The following is a 15,440-nucleotide window of genomic DNA, read 5'->3' as shown; positions in this document are numbered from 1 at the left end:
AGTCCTGGTGAGTTCACAAACTTGCACAATATTCTGTGTTTTTTTGGTCCTAAAAATGGGATTCAGATTCAGATTCAGAGTACCTGTATTGGCATAAAAGTGCAAAGCATAAAATGAAAATTTCAAACAGTTCCAGATGTAAAATCCATCATAAAAAGATTTTCATTTAAAATTGCCTGCAAAAACTTTGCTACTTTTATAATAGTTGCTGAGTCCCTCACATTTAGTATCATTTTAATCCAATGTTTCTCATTAACACAGCTGAATTTCAATTTCTTTAGATAATTAGCTAACGGGTGACAATATACTTCAAACTTAGGACACACCAGAAATATATGGTACAACGTGTCAGGGACACTACATCCATGTAAACAGTATCTCTCCTGAGAAGGAAACTTCAAAAATCTACCTCGGGTGACATTTGAGGGAAAGATGTTTAAGTGAGCTACTAGAAATCCTCTTCTTAACTGGTGTGTCTCCAAAATTTGGAGATACGTGGGCATGGATTTGTATGTTAAGGGAATATTGTTAGAGGAGCCCAGAATCTGGGTATCCTGATCTTCTAGTCTCTGTGATATTGTTGTTGTTAGTTGCAAAGTCGTGTCCGACCCATCGCGACCCCATGGACAATGATCCTCCAGGCCTTCCTGTCCTCTACCATTCCCCGGAATCCATTTAAGTTTGCACCTACTGCTTCAGTTAATCCATCCAGCCACCTCATTCTCTGTCGTCCCCTTCTTCTTTTGCCCTCGATCGCTCCCAGCATTAGGCTCTTCTCCAGGGAGTCCTTCCTTCTCATGAGGTAGCCAAAGTATTTGAGTTTCATCTTTAGGATCTGGCCTTCTAAGGAGCAGTCAGGGCTGATCTCCTCTAGGACTGACTGGTTTGTTCGCCTTGCAGTCCAAGGGACTCGCAAGAGTCTTCTCCAGCACCAGAGTTCAAAAGCCTCAGTTCTTTGATGCTCGGCCTTCCTTATGGCCCAACTTTCGCAGCCATACATTGCAATCTGTGATATTAGTTTTAGTATAGTCCTTTCGTCTTGCATGCTAAGGGTTGAGATGTCCAGACCCATGATTTGAAGTTTCTTTGACATTTTGCTTAGCCAGTTAAAAGAATAAGGGTCACTCAAAAGGTGTGGATTTTATTATTGGTTTTGAAACAAAATGAAATATTCAGATGTTTCCTTTCACAGGCTGTCTTTAATTGCTGTCTTTAATAGCTACACATGCAGGAAAATATTTTGAAACTCTCCAGTAATAAAACGTGTTTCATGGCACTAGACAAATTCTAGTCTAGTTGTGCTTTTATTCAGATTAGAAAAAAGCAAATACAAGATGTGTTTATGCAACAGAGAAAATGCATTCGCAGTGGGGAGCTCCTTAGTTATAAACTGTATGAACGAACAATGTTAGACATGATCTACTAAATAAACATAGATTAAAATGTTCCATGGGACTCAGTGAATGTTAGGTGTTATGCTTCACCTCCCAGATGTTTGTTATCTCAATTTAATTCCATGTAAAAGGTAGCAGATATGCAGTCTGATACTGCACATGCTTATTTAGAAGAAAATGTCATATCATTCAATAGAACATACTTCCAAGTTAGTGTGTATTAATTTATAGTTTTTCAGCCCAGTCCTGTGCATGTTTATATAAAGTACTGTTTTGGTCAGTAAGTCATAGGGGATTGCAGATAGAATTTCTCAGTGTTTTCTGTAAATCCATCATGTTTTAACATCTATTGCAATAGGATTACATTCTAGAGAATGGTACAATTTACATTAAGAAGCCAGTGCCCTGGTTCCCAACAGTTGCAGCAGTGGTGCATTGAATGATGCAATAAGTGAAATGCTCTCAAATTCTGCAGTATACTGCAGTCACTCATTATTGGTGCATGCAGGTTACTCAGAGATTGTTAATAAGATATCCATTACTGCAAGGTGAGGCAGATTTTGTGTGCCTGTGTTCTGCCCAGCTGCAGTGCATTGCTGCAGCATTATTGCAGTATCCAGAAACTTCAGCATCTCTCTTTTGACATTAATGTGTTACAAAATGGGAAGCTGAAGAAGATTTTAGCTTGTCAATTATACTTATGATAAATCCTTGGGAAGATGAGTTTTGTCAAATACCACATATATTTTGCCACTGTTGAACAGGTTAAGGGGGATAGAGGCAAATGGGTACAATTGCACATCACTGATTTATTTTCTAGAAGATGAAAACAGCACATCTGAACATTCACAGTCCCCATTGACTTTAGTGGGAATGTGATGAAGCAATTCATTTTAAGATTTGTTTAAAACTGTTTAGTGGTTATAGATTGCACCCTATGGCTTTAATCCTGCCCATCTAGAGATGCTTGATTTTGGGATCTTTAAGCATGTGTTAAAACTAATGCTGTGAACTACTGTGATGACCCGTAGGGTAAATGGTATATTTATATGAGAGGCCAGCCAGTGTGGCCAGGGACTTTTGTGCCCTTTTTCCTTTTCAGTGGCTATCAGAGATTCTGGAAGAAAAATCAAACTGCTTTTGCAGTTCCTAAGCAACCATGGGGATACCCCTCCACAAGGCAGTAATGCTTTTCACTAAGCAATAACAAGCTCTACTCCAAGGCTTCTGTTAATTGTAATCCGCTGTAAATAAACCCAGTGATGACATCGTATATCAATCTGCAGGAAGAAGAGGATTTTTTCAAAATAGCAGTGGAGCTGATTTTTTTCCTTATCAGTGTTTTAAACTTTGACAGCATATTTCTTTAGTACATATATTCTGATGCCAATAACTATTATCTACTCAGATATTTATACTCTGCTTTTATCCTCACTGCTTGATGGGAGTGCATGAGCTCACTTGTGCAGAAGCTTTGTATGTGCATGCAGAAGGCTTTACATTAAGACTGAAATGTTAAATGTTTTTTTCTGGTAAAGACTGGCTAGTTAAAGAGACAAAGCTATAATAGGGGAAAACATAGATGTATTGCAATTAGTAGTTCATATATTTATATGGTTGAACAAGCAGATGTCTGTATAATACAATAGGCATATTTTAATAGTATTACACTAACTGGGTGCACAATTCTGCTGGAATCTGGTAGTGATATATAGAATCATAGAATAATAGAGTTGGAAGGGACCTCATCGGTCATCTAGTCCAACCCCCTGCACTATGCAGGAGACTCACATCCCAATCACTCATCTACTGTAACCTGCCACTCCTTTGAATGATAACTTAAACATGCACACTGGCAAAAACATTAGAAGCTCCTCAATTAATCATTTTTTAAATCTGAAGACCAAGATCCTTTCAGCATTTTCATTTGTTGATTTCAGTGTGCAGTCCTGTTCATCCTCAGAGTTGCATTTTTTAAATATACATATATGGAAACTGTATGAGAATGAAGTTAAATTCCAGTTTAATCCCAGCCACCAAACACCTGTAGTTATCTAGCTGTTATGTTTCCTTGCGAAGGAGATACATATGCTACCACGCAAAAGTAGCTGAATAGACTACTTTCTTCTTGCTTTCTTCTTGCAAGTAGATATCTTTATTTAGTGGAAGTAAAAAAGAGGACTCCATCCCAATGCAGTCTCATGTGATACAAGCTGTTCTACAATTTAATTCCCAAACACTTGTTTGAGACTGAGGAGCTAACTACATATTATGTACAAGTCTGACAACAGTGTCTTGCAGGGAATGCTGAACCCATTCTTAACATGTAACTTTTTCACTTTAAAATCATACCCTAAACTGATTTATCCTCTTGCAGAGTTCAAAATTTATACTTCCTCATGTCTCAAACTCAGCAAGGGGCAGAGGCAGAGATGTACTACAATTCCCATGAGCCCCTGCCAGCGTTTGTTCTAGAGCAGGGGTAGTCAACCTGTGGTCCTCCAGATGTCCATGGACTACTGGCAGGGGCTCATGAGAACTGTAGTCCATGAACATCTGGAGGACCACAGGTTGACTACCCCTGCTCTAGAGTAGTGATCCCCAACCTGTGGGCTGCGGACCACATGTGGTCCTTCAACTAATTGGAGGTGGGCCCCGAAGGACGCCTTCTCCCCCCACCCCGGCCCTTTACTTCATCCTCCCCGGACCTTTACAACACACTTCGGGTGTCATTGTCTCCCATCACTCCCAGATGGGACTACCTCGTTGCAGAGAAACAAGCTCAGGGTTCCCATTGATTTGTCATATTTCCATGAAAATAAAATGTTTCTTATGTTCATTGTTGTGGCGTGTCTGTATCTTATTTTGAAGGGATGTTTAAACATTACCATAGCGATCAGGGAGCGTTAGGGCAGTGGTTGAGAGTAGAGGAGTAAACTACCCCCCCCACCAGGCCTCAGTAAAAGGCATTGAGTGGTCCCTGGTGAGTGGTCCCCGGTGATAAAAAGGTTGGGGACCACTGCTCTAGAGGGCAATACAGTTAAGAATTCCTTCAACATTGCTTCCCAGCTCCAAATTCCCCTCTCCTGATCCTTTTTCTAAAAGCATGCTGAGATCTAGTTCATGCATTCACACATCAAATAAAACTAATCCCCAAAATAGCTTTATAAGTTACTCAAGGCTCTATTCTGATCTTGATGTTAGCATTTCTAGAATTCAACCCAGAGACATTTCCATTTAAAACATGGAAAGATTTCAAAACGTTGATTGAGGGCTGATATAGATTATATAGATTTGTGGAACACAATTGAGAACACGAATACAGATTTGTGGAACACACTTTAGCCACAGTCTGTCTATGGTTTATTTTTAGGTCAGGCAGAATGTATCTTGAGTGTTGGCTGCTGTGGCACTATGGGTATAGTTATTTCTTTGTCTCTCAAAGTAACCTTGAATTTGTCAAAAGCAGATAGCTCCTGAATGTAGCATCCCTCCATATAAAGGAATGTATTCTTTGAAACATAGAGCGAGAAAATTGTAATAAGATACATAGCCATCCGTGATAGGTCAGATTGTACGCCCTTTGTCGTTAACCTGATTGGTCAAAGGGCCAGTGAGGGACTGAGCGTCAGGATACCTCATGATGACGTATCAAGGTCTTAAAAATGAGCTGCACTGATGCAGACTTCAGAGAATGCACCAATTAGCTTTCTCTCCATGCTTGCAAACATGTATCCTAAATAAATCCTCTTGCTGCTTAGCTGTCTTTGTTGTGGTCTTGTAAATTTTACACTGCATGGTCCATAACAAGGGCAACATTGTAAAAAGACTAATTTGGCAGAGGCATTGTGAAACACAAGATTAGCGAGACCCTAAAGCAAACTTTTTGTCTTTTATGATGCTGCGAGAAATCTCCCACTGCCTAGACCAGTATCCAACCCAGGTCTTCAGACCCCCTCAGAGTTCTGGGCTTTGAGTGAAATGCCAGCCAGGTGACAGTTCCTGGCTTATTCCTTTCTGTGAGTAACCCGCATTTTGTTCTTCTCTCTTTCCAGTCCCTTTAAATCACTCATGAGGGATGATGCCAAAAGACAGGCCACTATTATCCCCAGGGCCAGTGGCTTGTCACAGGAGATTATTCAGAATTGTGCGCCATTAGAAGTGAAGAGAAAGTCATGCATTCATAGTGGGGGAATGCTGAAAAGGAGTCAAAAGAGATATAGTTTAATTTGATACCCTTGATTTGGCATTAATTTTACTCCATGTCCTTGTATAATAAATAAAGCAAGAACTGTGCTCGCTCTTTTGAACTGTTGCTGTCCCAGATGTCAGTGCTGCAAAAACAGCACGACTGATGGCACAACATAGATGCCTACAGAGCCGCCATGTAAAATTTCGATTTCTTTCTAGAAACCCAGAAAGATCATGCAAAAGCCGTCATTTTTCTTCCTGAACTTCCATGATAGCCTCTGAAAAGGAAAAAGGGAATATAGATCCTGGCCACGTTGGCTGGCCTCTCATATAAATGTGACACTACCATTGCTACATCCTCCTACTTAACACTGCCTTCAGCTAAACAATGAAGTGAGTTGCTGGTCATGGTTTACCAGTCTTCATCTCAAGACTAATTTATCCCAAACAAAGTCCTAGGAGCTTAAACAGCCCGTTTATTGGTCTTCAGCTCATTTTGCGATACCTGTGATGGCCATGACTAAACAGCAAAACCAAAACCGGAACACAGCCCAACCTTAACAGGTAGGAACTCAGAAGTTGAGCTGTACAATAAAATAATGTAAAACTGTTAATTATTTATTGTAGTGCACAATTAAAAACAATAAAAACTATATAAAAACTATACAGAACTAACAGCACATAAGACCAAACGTGTTTCGACCCTACTGGGTCTTCCTCAGTGGTCAGAACTGTGACAATACACTCTATATAAAATATTTATACTAAACTCATTATAAAGTGCAGCTGAATGGTTGAATGGGATCTGTAAATTATGGCTCCAACCATTATATGTAAATTTTTCCTTTTTGGAGACCACCTCCTATGACATATGCTCACCACTCTTTGCTATTATATAATTCTGTGCTGAGAGTATCTCATGTGCGTCAGAAAAAAAGCTATAACTGAACAGGACTTTAATGTTAGGCACACATTTGGAGAATGAACTTAGGCAAAGTGTGTTAGTTATTGCTACATCTGGAGACAGGCTAATATATATTGCATAAATGCATTGCATTTATAAGTTCCTTCCTGACTAACCCAGCTCTATGACACTTGAACAGTCACAGTCCCATGAGTTGCTAGGAAACCAACTACTCCAAGGTCTTACCTGCAAAATGCTCTGTATACAGCATGGCATTTCATATGCAGAAAACTGCAGCCATCAAATTGCACTGTACTGTTATATTTTATGTTTCTATGCACAGTTACTATGAAATCAAATTAGTTTTAAAGAACATGGAAGACAGTATGAATGGTAAAGACCTCTTTGGGTAAACTGGAAAAGGGTCTGCCCAAGATTACCTTTAGTTCTCTTAATTGCAATTTTTAAATTATATAGAATGGTCTTGTGGTTTATAGTGGGGGAGTGGATTCAGTCATGTTGCTTTCCAGCTACAATTTGCAGACTCATGCAGCTGGGCAGATTTTTAGCCTTCTGTGTGGTCTAAAATTGAACCAGAAAGCTGCACAGTTTCATTGACTGAGAGATCCCTTCCTCTACATGGATGCATCTAAGGCTGTCAACTCATCTTTGGGGGATTCCTGGAGTTTTGCCAGTGTTGCCTGGGGACAGTAGTGGCTGGGAAGGGAGAAGGCCTCTGAGGAGGATGCCATATTCGCCTCCCCTCAAAATTTTCTCCATGGGAACTTCTCTGGAAGGCAGGTGATCTCCAGTCATGCCTGGAAGCTGGCAAGCCTAGATGTAACCACAGGACCATTCTGCATGGCGATTTTCCTAACATGTAAGCAACTATGACTAAATATGATTAAAATGCTATCATGGCTGGTTCTATGTGGGACTTTTCTACTGTATTGCAAGCAGGATTCCCTCTGCATTTTAAGAGAATGTCCATGTGGTTTTGTGTTCATTCTGAACATGAATCCTGCCCTTCCTGGGCTTTCCCCTTAAAATCAGACCAAACAAATATCCCACTATCTGGTTCAAAGATGCTGCAGAGTGGCTTCATACGGAATATTCCTTAGAACCCTCCACCCTTAGCCATTATAGGGAAGGGGGTGGAACTAAAGCACTGTGCTGGCCCTTATAAGGACAGGCTGAAGGAGCATACATTTTGTAAATTGACTTTCCTAGCCAGTTGTGCTGGGAAAAGAGGCAGCCCCAGCATGGTTTTCTTCATACTGTGAGGTGCAACAAAAGAAAAGAGGAGCAGGGAGGGTAGAGGCAGCGGCAGCCGAGAGTGTGAAGGGAATGGGGCTGTGCAAACGTGTCTCTCTCCCACTTGCTGCTGCCACCATAGTGTGTGTGCAGGGGATGTGTGTCCCCATATCAACACAGCCCCTGGAAGAGTTCAAAACATGGGAGAATTACAGTACTGGTCTGTATCAGTAATACGATCAAAAGATTACAAGAATAAAGCACAACTATGATTTCTAAAAAAAATCCATTTGGCTGCAGTTTAAAAAGTCAAAACTTTGAATAATTTGACAGCAAAGCAATTTATGCAAAAAAGGAAGAGCATGAAAAAGCCTTCGAGAAGAATTTTGTAATGATCAAATACCCAAAAGAATCATATACCCAAAAGAACCAAAATGTTTCATACAGAACCCTTAACAAAAGTGTCTCATGAATACCAACAGGGAGAGATTTCCATAGAGAAGTTGTGTGCTCTCTATATATTTATGTACCTCTCCAGGGTTTAAATGTATAGTAAAGCTGACTGCTTCGCGCCTTCCGATTGACCCCTCCGCGTGTCAGTCCGGGGCCAAGGGGCCAATTGTTGCCTCCCTCCATCCCAGACTGAGCCCACCCCCACACTCCTTAGCCTTTTATTTATACTGCGGAACACAGTTTACAGATGCAAAACGCAGTTTACAGATGGTTTTTGCTGATTTTGCAGATAACTTATGCAGATAACCCTGTAGGGTTTCAAGGCAAGAGATGAACAGAGGTGGTTTGGCATTGCCTGCTTCTGCACAGCAACCCTGGATATCCTGGGTAATCTTCCAACCAAGTACTAACCGGGACTAAGCCTTCTTAGCTTCCAAGATCTGATGAGACTGGGCTAGTCTGGGGTGTCCTCAGGTCAGGGTTCATGTTACATAGCATCTACATATAAATGTAGTAAAAGTCTACTGTAAAACAACATGGAGAGGGAAGTCTTTGCCCATAGGGTCAGCATGGCTTAACCCTTCTCCACTTGGTCATTTCCTCCCCTAAATCTTACCCTCACACAGCTATTTCCACCCCATCAGTGTTCTAGACCCAGGTTTATCTTTCAGAGGGGGGGGGGGGGTCCTAGAAGCCAATTGGAAGAAAAACCTCTGGACTAATTGAGGGAATGAATTATTGTACTTTGTAGTCTATTGCATATATTTTATTTGCTCTTTTAATGTATTACATCTATATTTTATGTGTGCCACTATTAATATTTTAACGGTTATAGAAGTCTTTTATTACTGGGAAATATTTATAATGGAATTTATCCTTCTTTGCTGGTCTTGGCCCATAATAATAAATACTGATTTCAATTGGATGGAAAGTTTCAGGAGATTTTCTAATCACTCCTTTGTCAGGGTCTTTTACAATGAAGGGGAGGAAGGGCTATGGGTGGGAGGTTCATGGTATGTGGCCCCAGCATTTAGTTCCTATGACTCATGCATATTACGCCAAAGCAAAAGTATCAGTACTTTTGGGATATAGCATCTGTAATCTACATACTATTAATGAATTTGGCTAAATCCAAGGATACTTAAATCTGGCAACTGAAACTGTGAATGACCAAGACAGGTCTTTAAACAAATCTGAAAAATGCCCCAGGTTTGCAGAAAAATGTGAAAACTTAAAAACAAGACAAAAAGGGACGGGTTTAAAAATTCAAAGTGACTGAGCATTTCAAAGTGATCTTGCTTTAAGCATTGGGTTCCCTCAGTAGCTGGTGCCAGGAAACCAGAGTATTCTAAGGCTTGGTTCTGTCAGTAAAAGCGGGGGGGGGGCTCAGGGAGAGGGGCAAGGTCCTTTCCAGGTATATTTTGGACTTTGAGAGAGAGCACCTTGAGGCTAGGCCTCAGATTGGGAAATCCCTGAGTTGGAAATTGTGCCATAAAGTTCACCTTCCAAAGCAGGCATTTTCTCCAGGGGGATAGATTGCTAGTCTGGAGTGCAGTTGTAATTCTGGGGGAATTTCTGCACATTAGTAAAAATAGTGTCACGCCCATGGAATGGCAAAGCTCTAAAGTATATTGCGCCTCCCAGGCTCTCCTCACCTTTTTGCTGTCTTGCCTTTGTCTGCCTACTTTTTGTGTGTCTTACCCTCCTCATCTGCTGCTGGAAGAGACGGAAAAGAGCAATGCACTTTATACACGTCACGCTTCCGCCTGTCAATCAATTCAGGCAGCCAATCCCCTTTCTCCAACAAAGGTCCCGTGATGCCTGCTAATTATTATTTTTTAATTCATACTTCTCCATTGCAATGCCTATGCATAGAATCATAGATGCATAGTGCTTTTGGGATGCCACCCCTTATGGGATCATGATATTAATTAGAACATTAATATAAAAGCTGGCAACTTTAGCACATTTGAGTCCCCATACCTTCCTTCTGCTGGTTGCCTGCTGGTTCCTCTCTGGTAGCTAACACTTTTTAGATTGGTGAGTCTACTTTATGCACTTTAAAATGGAGGATGTAGCAAGTTGTCAGCTGGATGTGGGCGACATCATGTGCTGGGGGCGGAATATTCAGCTTGCAATCGACTGGCATGACATTACATTTAACGGGTGCGGAAATACTCTGGGAGATTTCCGGATTCCAATTGGAGGCTGGCAACCCTAAGTTTTGCAGCAACCCCTAGGTGGCCAGATACCACATGATTTGCATGACTCAAGTAGGCCTGGCTGTTTGCTACTGTTCAATAACAGCCACCCTATGAAAGCCAGTGTGGTGTAGAAGTTTAAGATGCATGGGTCTGGCAGATCCAACTTCAAATCTCATCTTGCTGGGGAAACTCACTGGTGATTATGGACCAGTCTCCCTTCAGCCTAACCTACTTGGCAGGGCTGTTGTGTAGATAAAAAGGAGGAAAGGAGAATAGTGTGAGCTGCTATGTCTCTACTGTGGAGCCACTGTCTCTACTGTGGAGAAGGGTGTATAAGGGAAATAAATAAATAATAAATACTGCTGAAGATGAGAGGTAGATAACAGGTTGGTGAATCTGAGCAGGAGAGTATGGGACAGAGGAAAGGGAGAGTATATGGGGGTTGCCAGGAGGAGGGAAAGAGGAAATAGTGTAGGGAAGAGGAGACAGGGAAAAGTTAGATGCCACCCCACAAGTCTTTGAAGGTTTCCTCTTATGTAACTGGGTGTGGCCCAGTGACAGGCACCACCAAATTGGGACACAGTTTTCTAGGAAGAGGCCAACTGTTGGGAACACTTCAGACAGTGGAGCAGGTACACTGGTTGTTGGGTGTGAAATAAGATTGCCAACTCCAGGTTTGGGAATACCTGAAGATTTTTTTTGGGGAGGGGGACTTGGGAAGGGACCTCAGAGGATGACACTATAGATTCAGCCTTCCAAAGCAGCCTTTCCTCCAGTGGAACTATATTTGCCAACCTCCAGGTGGGGGCTGATGATCTCTCAGAATTTCAACAGATCTCCACATTGCAGAGATCAGTTTCCATGAGGAAAATGGTTACTTTGGAGGATGGACTCTATGGTACTATACTCTGCTGAAGTTGCTTCTCTCCTCAAGCCTCACTTCCCCAGGCTTCACCCATAAATCCAGGAATTTCCCAACCTAGAGCTGACAACCCGAAGGAGAGAAGGAAGTGGAAGACGGAAGAGTCTATGGGAACTTTCAGGAAAAGGAAAGAGGAAAAAATGGGGGATGGGATATGCAATGTCTCCTGGAAGTCCTTGCGGGTTTCCACTTGGAGCATTAGATTAGGTTATTTGCTAAGAGGTACTAAATTTAAATTTACTAGTTCTAAGCAGAGCTACACTCTTATAAATCCTTTGAAGTAAATTGGCTTAGAAGGCTGAAACTCTGCTTAGCACAGCACTACAAGAAATCTAATGGAGGTAGGGAGGTTTAAAGTATCTTACCTGTCTTATTAGTATCAGTTACTGTATTTAAAAAGTAAGACTAGTTGTTTTTCCAAACATGCCATCAAGAAAAAGCAGGATGTTGTACATCCCTACACAAATTACATGTATGTACAATAATAAAAAAGCATTTTATATATAACATTTGGGAACTTTCACACTCACTAAAGGTAAAGGTAAAGGTATCCCCTGTGCAAGCACCGAGTCATGTCTGACCCTTGGGGTGACGCCCTCCAGCGTTTTCATGGCAGACTCAATACGGGGTGGTTTGCCAGTGCCTTCCCCAGTCATGACCGTTTACCCCCCAGCAAGCTGGGTACTCATTTTACCGACCTCGGAAGGATGGAAGGCTGAGTCAACCTTGAGCCGGCTGCTGGGATCGAACTCCCAGCCTCATGGGCAAAGCTTTCAGACGGCTGCCTTACCACTCTGCGCCACAAGAGGCTCTTTCACACTCACTAAACACTTTCAATTCACTTTCAATGCACTTTGCAACTGGATTTTACTGTGTGGAATGGCAGAATCCACTTGCAAATGGTTGATGATGTGGATAGAAACTGCATTATTTAGCATGTGCAAAAAAGGTTAAGGGGCTCATCTCGCATTAAGGGTCATCTTCCCTTTGGATAAACACAGGTATTCTTCAGCCTTCCAAAAGGCATGGTAAGCATGGATAAATGAGAGCAAGATGGTTTTGTGATTACATTTAGTAGAATTCAGGTTTTGCCCTCGCTGTCCACAGACTTGTCATATCTCATGTCCATCAGCTCTTCCTGTGCCAGGATGCATCATACTTATTCCATGGCTTCAAACCAAAGGGCATATACAGCATACTCAGTGTAACTGATGTGAAAACACATCCTTTTAATGTAATAGTATGCATAGGAAATAGGAACATGTCATCAGCTTGACAAGCACAGTTCAGGTAGGCGTGGGAAACAACAGGGCCATCTTATATTAACCACACTCAGCAAGATGGCAGCAACTTGTAGAGCCCTGGTTAAAATGTTAGTTGAAATACGCTTCCCTCTTCCGGGGTTGACAGTAGCAATGAATAACATCTCCAGGACTAGTTTGCAGGCTTTGTGCTAAAGTGTGTCACTAGAAAATCCTTAAAAATGAAAATACGTTTGTTCATGACAACACCACTGCAAAATGGAAAAACATCACAGTTACAGAACTCTCCCAGAGATGACACCCAGAGAGTAGGGATGCCAATCCCCAGGTGGGACCAGGGGTTCCCCTGAAATTATAGCTTATCTCCAGGCAACAGAGATAAGTTCCCCTGGAGAAAATGGCTGCTTTGGAGGGGGGGCTCCATATTCCCCTTCCTGCCCCAAATTCTATCCATTTTCAGCTCCACACTCAAAGTCTCCAGATATTTCCTAACCCAGAGCTGGCAACTCTATCACAGAGGAAGATGGTTGAAACCAAAATGAACACATAGTGGTAAATTATCCAGAGGATTAAAGAAACAGGACAAAAACAACCTGTGTAACTGATGAGTGCTTCTACTTAGTAACATCTCTGGTCACTATGTGCGCACACACACACATACACACACCAACCACAACAGTGAAACTGTATAACTTGCCCTATATTTCAGGCCACACAATTGATAGTCCTGACTCTAAATCCTATCCATCCACAGATCAACTGATTTATTGTGGCATGAACCTTTATAGGCATACTTTAGTGCTGCAGGAGTGACTGTCTTGTCAGATTAAGAGCCTCTTTAGACATTCTGGGAATAAAACTATATTTTTGTGCTGTGTAGGGCTGTTAAACTGAATTAAAAACAATTGGGGCTACTCCTGTGTTTTTAGCAGCTGCTTGATATGTTTTCCACAGTAAAGAAATAAATATTTATAATACCTGCATACCAAGCTGCTGTTAGCCACAGCTGCAAGGGACAACACTGTACAAGGGACAACACTGTGATAATTATAGTCAGATCAAAAGAGCATCACAAAACTATATAAATCTAATATATAACACATACTCAATAACAATAAAATTACTTTATATGAAAACACACTAGCATGCAGCAAATCAATCTAATAAACAATAAAAATTAACAAAATCCTTTTACTAATATGAACCAAGGGAAGTACACAATCTCTGAGACATGTATGCTACGTGTTTTCCAAGTATGACACATGTTTCAAGGACTTCCTAATGCATACAGTATTTTAAAAAATTCTTTGATATTTCATAATCAGCATAACATCGTGTTGAATATTCCTCCTGCTTGGGGCACTGCAGTTTACAAATATTCAGTAGATAAACTGGCGAAACTGTCTTCTGCTGATAAGGTATGAACTACAACATTATCATAGTATACATTGGCAGTTTACCAAAAGAAGACTGAATGGAGCCCATACCTTTGTCAGAGTACAAATAGCAACAGCACCGGATGTGTTTCCAGAAAGGCTCTTACTAAGCAAATAGAAGATGCTAAATGTAAAGGGGTAAACAACTTTAGTACTATAAAATTGAGAATGCTTCTGTATACACGTATAAATAGCAGGATAAATTCCAGCTCATTAATTAAACCAAGAAGAGAGGCTGTTTGTAATTGATCCAGAAAGCCTCCTCTTTGAAGAGAAAATTCTAGACATTTGTCAGATAAAAAAAATTAGAAATAAACTTCTAAATCACAAAAAATGTAATCTGCTGATTTATTGTGACAAAATGTTGAACTAAATAGCATCCATGGTTTTGTGTCTAATTTTAGATCTCTGCTTAATAATTCTTGTTTTTACACATCTACTAGAAATGCTAATATATCCTAGCCCACAAGTCCAATCTTGTAATATAATCCCTAATCAATTTAGTTCTTCTGTAGCCAAATGTAGGGGAATTTTCACATCCTGGAATGAACTGGATGATGTGCCATTGCTTCTTTTGATAATTAAGGCTGATAATATAATTATTAGATTTTTTAACCCTTTCCCTCAGCAATTGATCTCTAATCAATTTAGCTCTATTAATTATGTGCTCAAGTTAACTATAATTTAGGACTGAAAACTAAGATTTAGGACTGAACTGCTTTTTGGCTCCACAATCAGATAGTAGTAAAAAACAAAAACAAACACAAAAAAAACCCCTGCTTTTAATGTAATAGATATCATGAATCCCAACCTAATGATAATATTCTAATCTAATTATCAGATATCCGTCTGGATAATCAATTTCCTACTTTTTTTTCCTGATACCCCTCCTTGGCCTTTCAGCTAAAAAAAATTATTCCACATTTTGCAGCATGAAATCTGTAAATTCAACCCTTAGACTCATGTATTCATAAAGAATTCACATCAGTATTCTCAGGGCTAATATCTGACAGGTAACCTTATAGCTAGTTTTGCTCTCTGAAGTCCATATATAGACTTCGTTGAGATTATAGCCTTGTTCATACTATAAGAACGTCTTGTATTCCAATTCTTGTATGGATGGGCGTGAAAGAGAAATGAGGGAGAGGGGATGTAGATTGTTTTATGTATTGTTACTGATGTTATTGTGGGTGGAGGGTGGGATAGGGTGTTCAAAAGAAGTTGTTCAGTTATTGATTTGTTGTGTTTATTGTAGGGGAAGGGAGGGCAGGTTTGAGGGAGGGAAAGAGGGAGGGTTGTTTTGATGTTGTGTGTTGTTGTAAAATTAAAACTGTTTCATAAATGTTAAAATTCAAAATGTAGCCTTTGCTGTCTTCTTGAGTCAACATTTAAAAACCACCCCCACCCAACATAACAACCT

The sequence above is a fragment of the Paroedura picta genome, chromosome 1, assembly GCF_049243985.1.
Source record: "Paroedura picta isolate Pp20150507F chromosome 1, Ppicta_v3.0, whole genome shotgun sequence".
Taxonomy (NCBI): domain Eukaryota; kingdom Metazoa; phylum Chordata; class Lepidosauria; order Squamata; family Gekkonidae; genus Paroedura; species Paroedura picta.
This window is presented reverse-complemented; position numbering follows the sequence as displayed.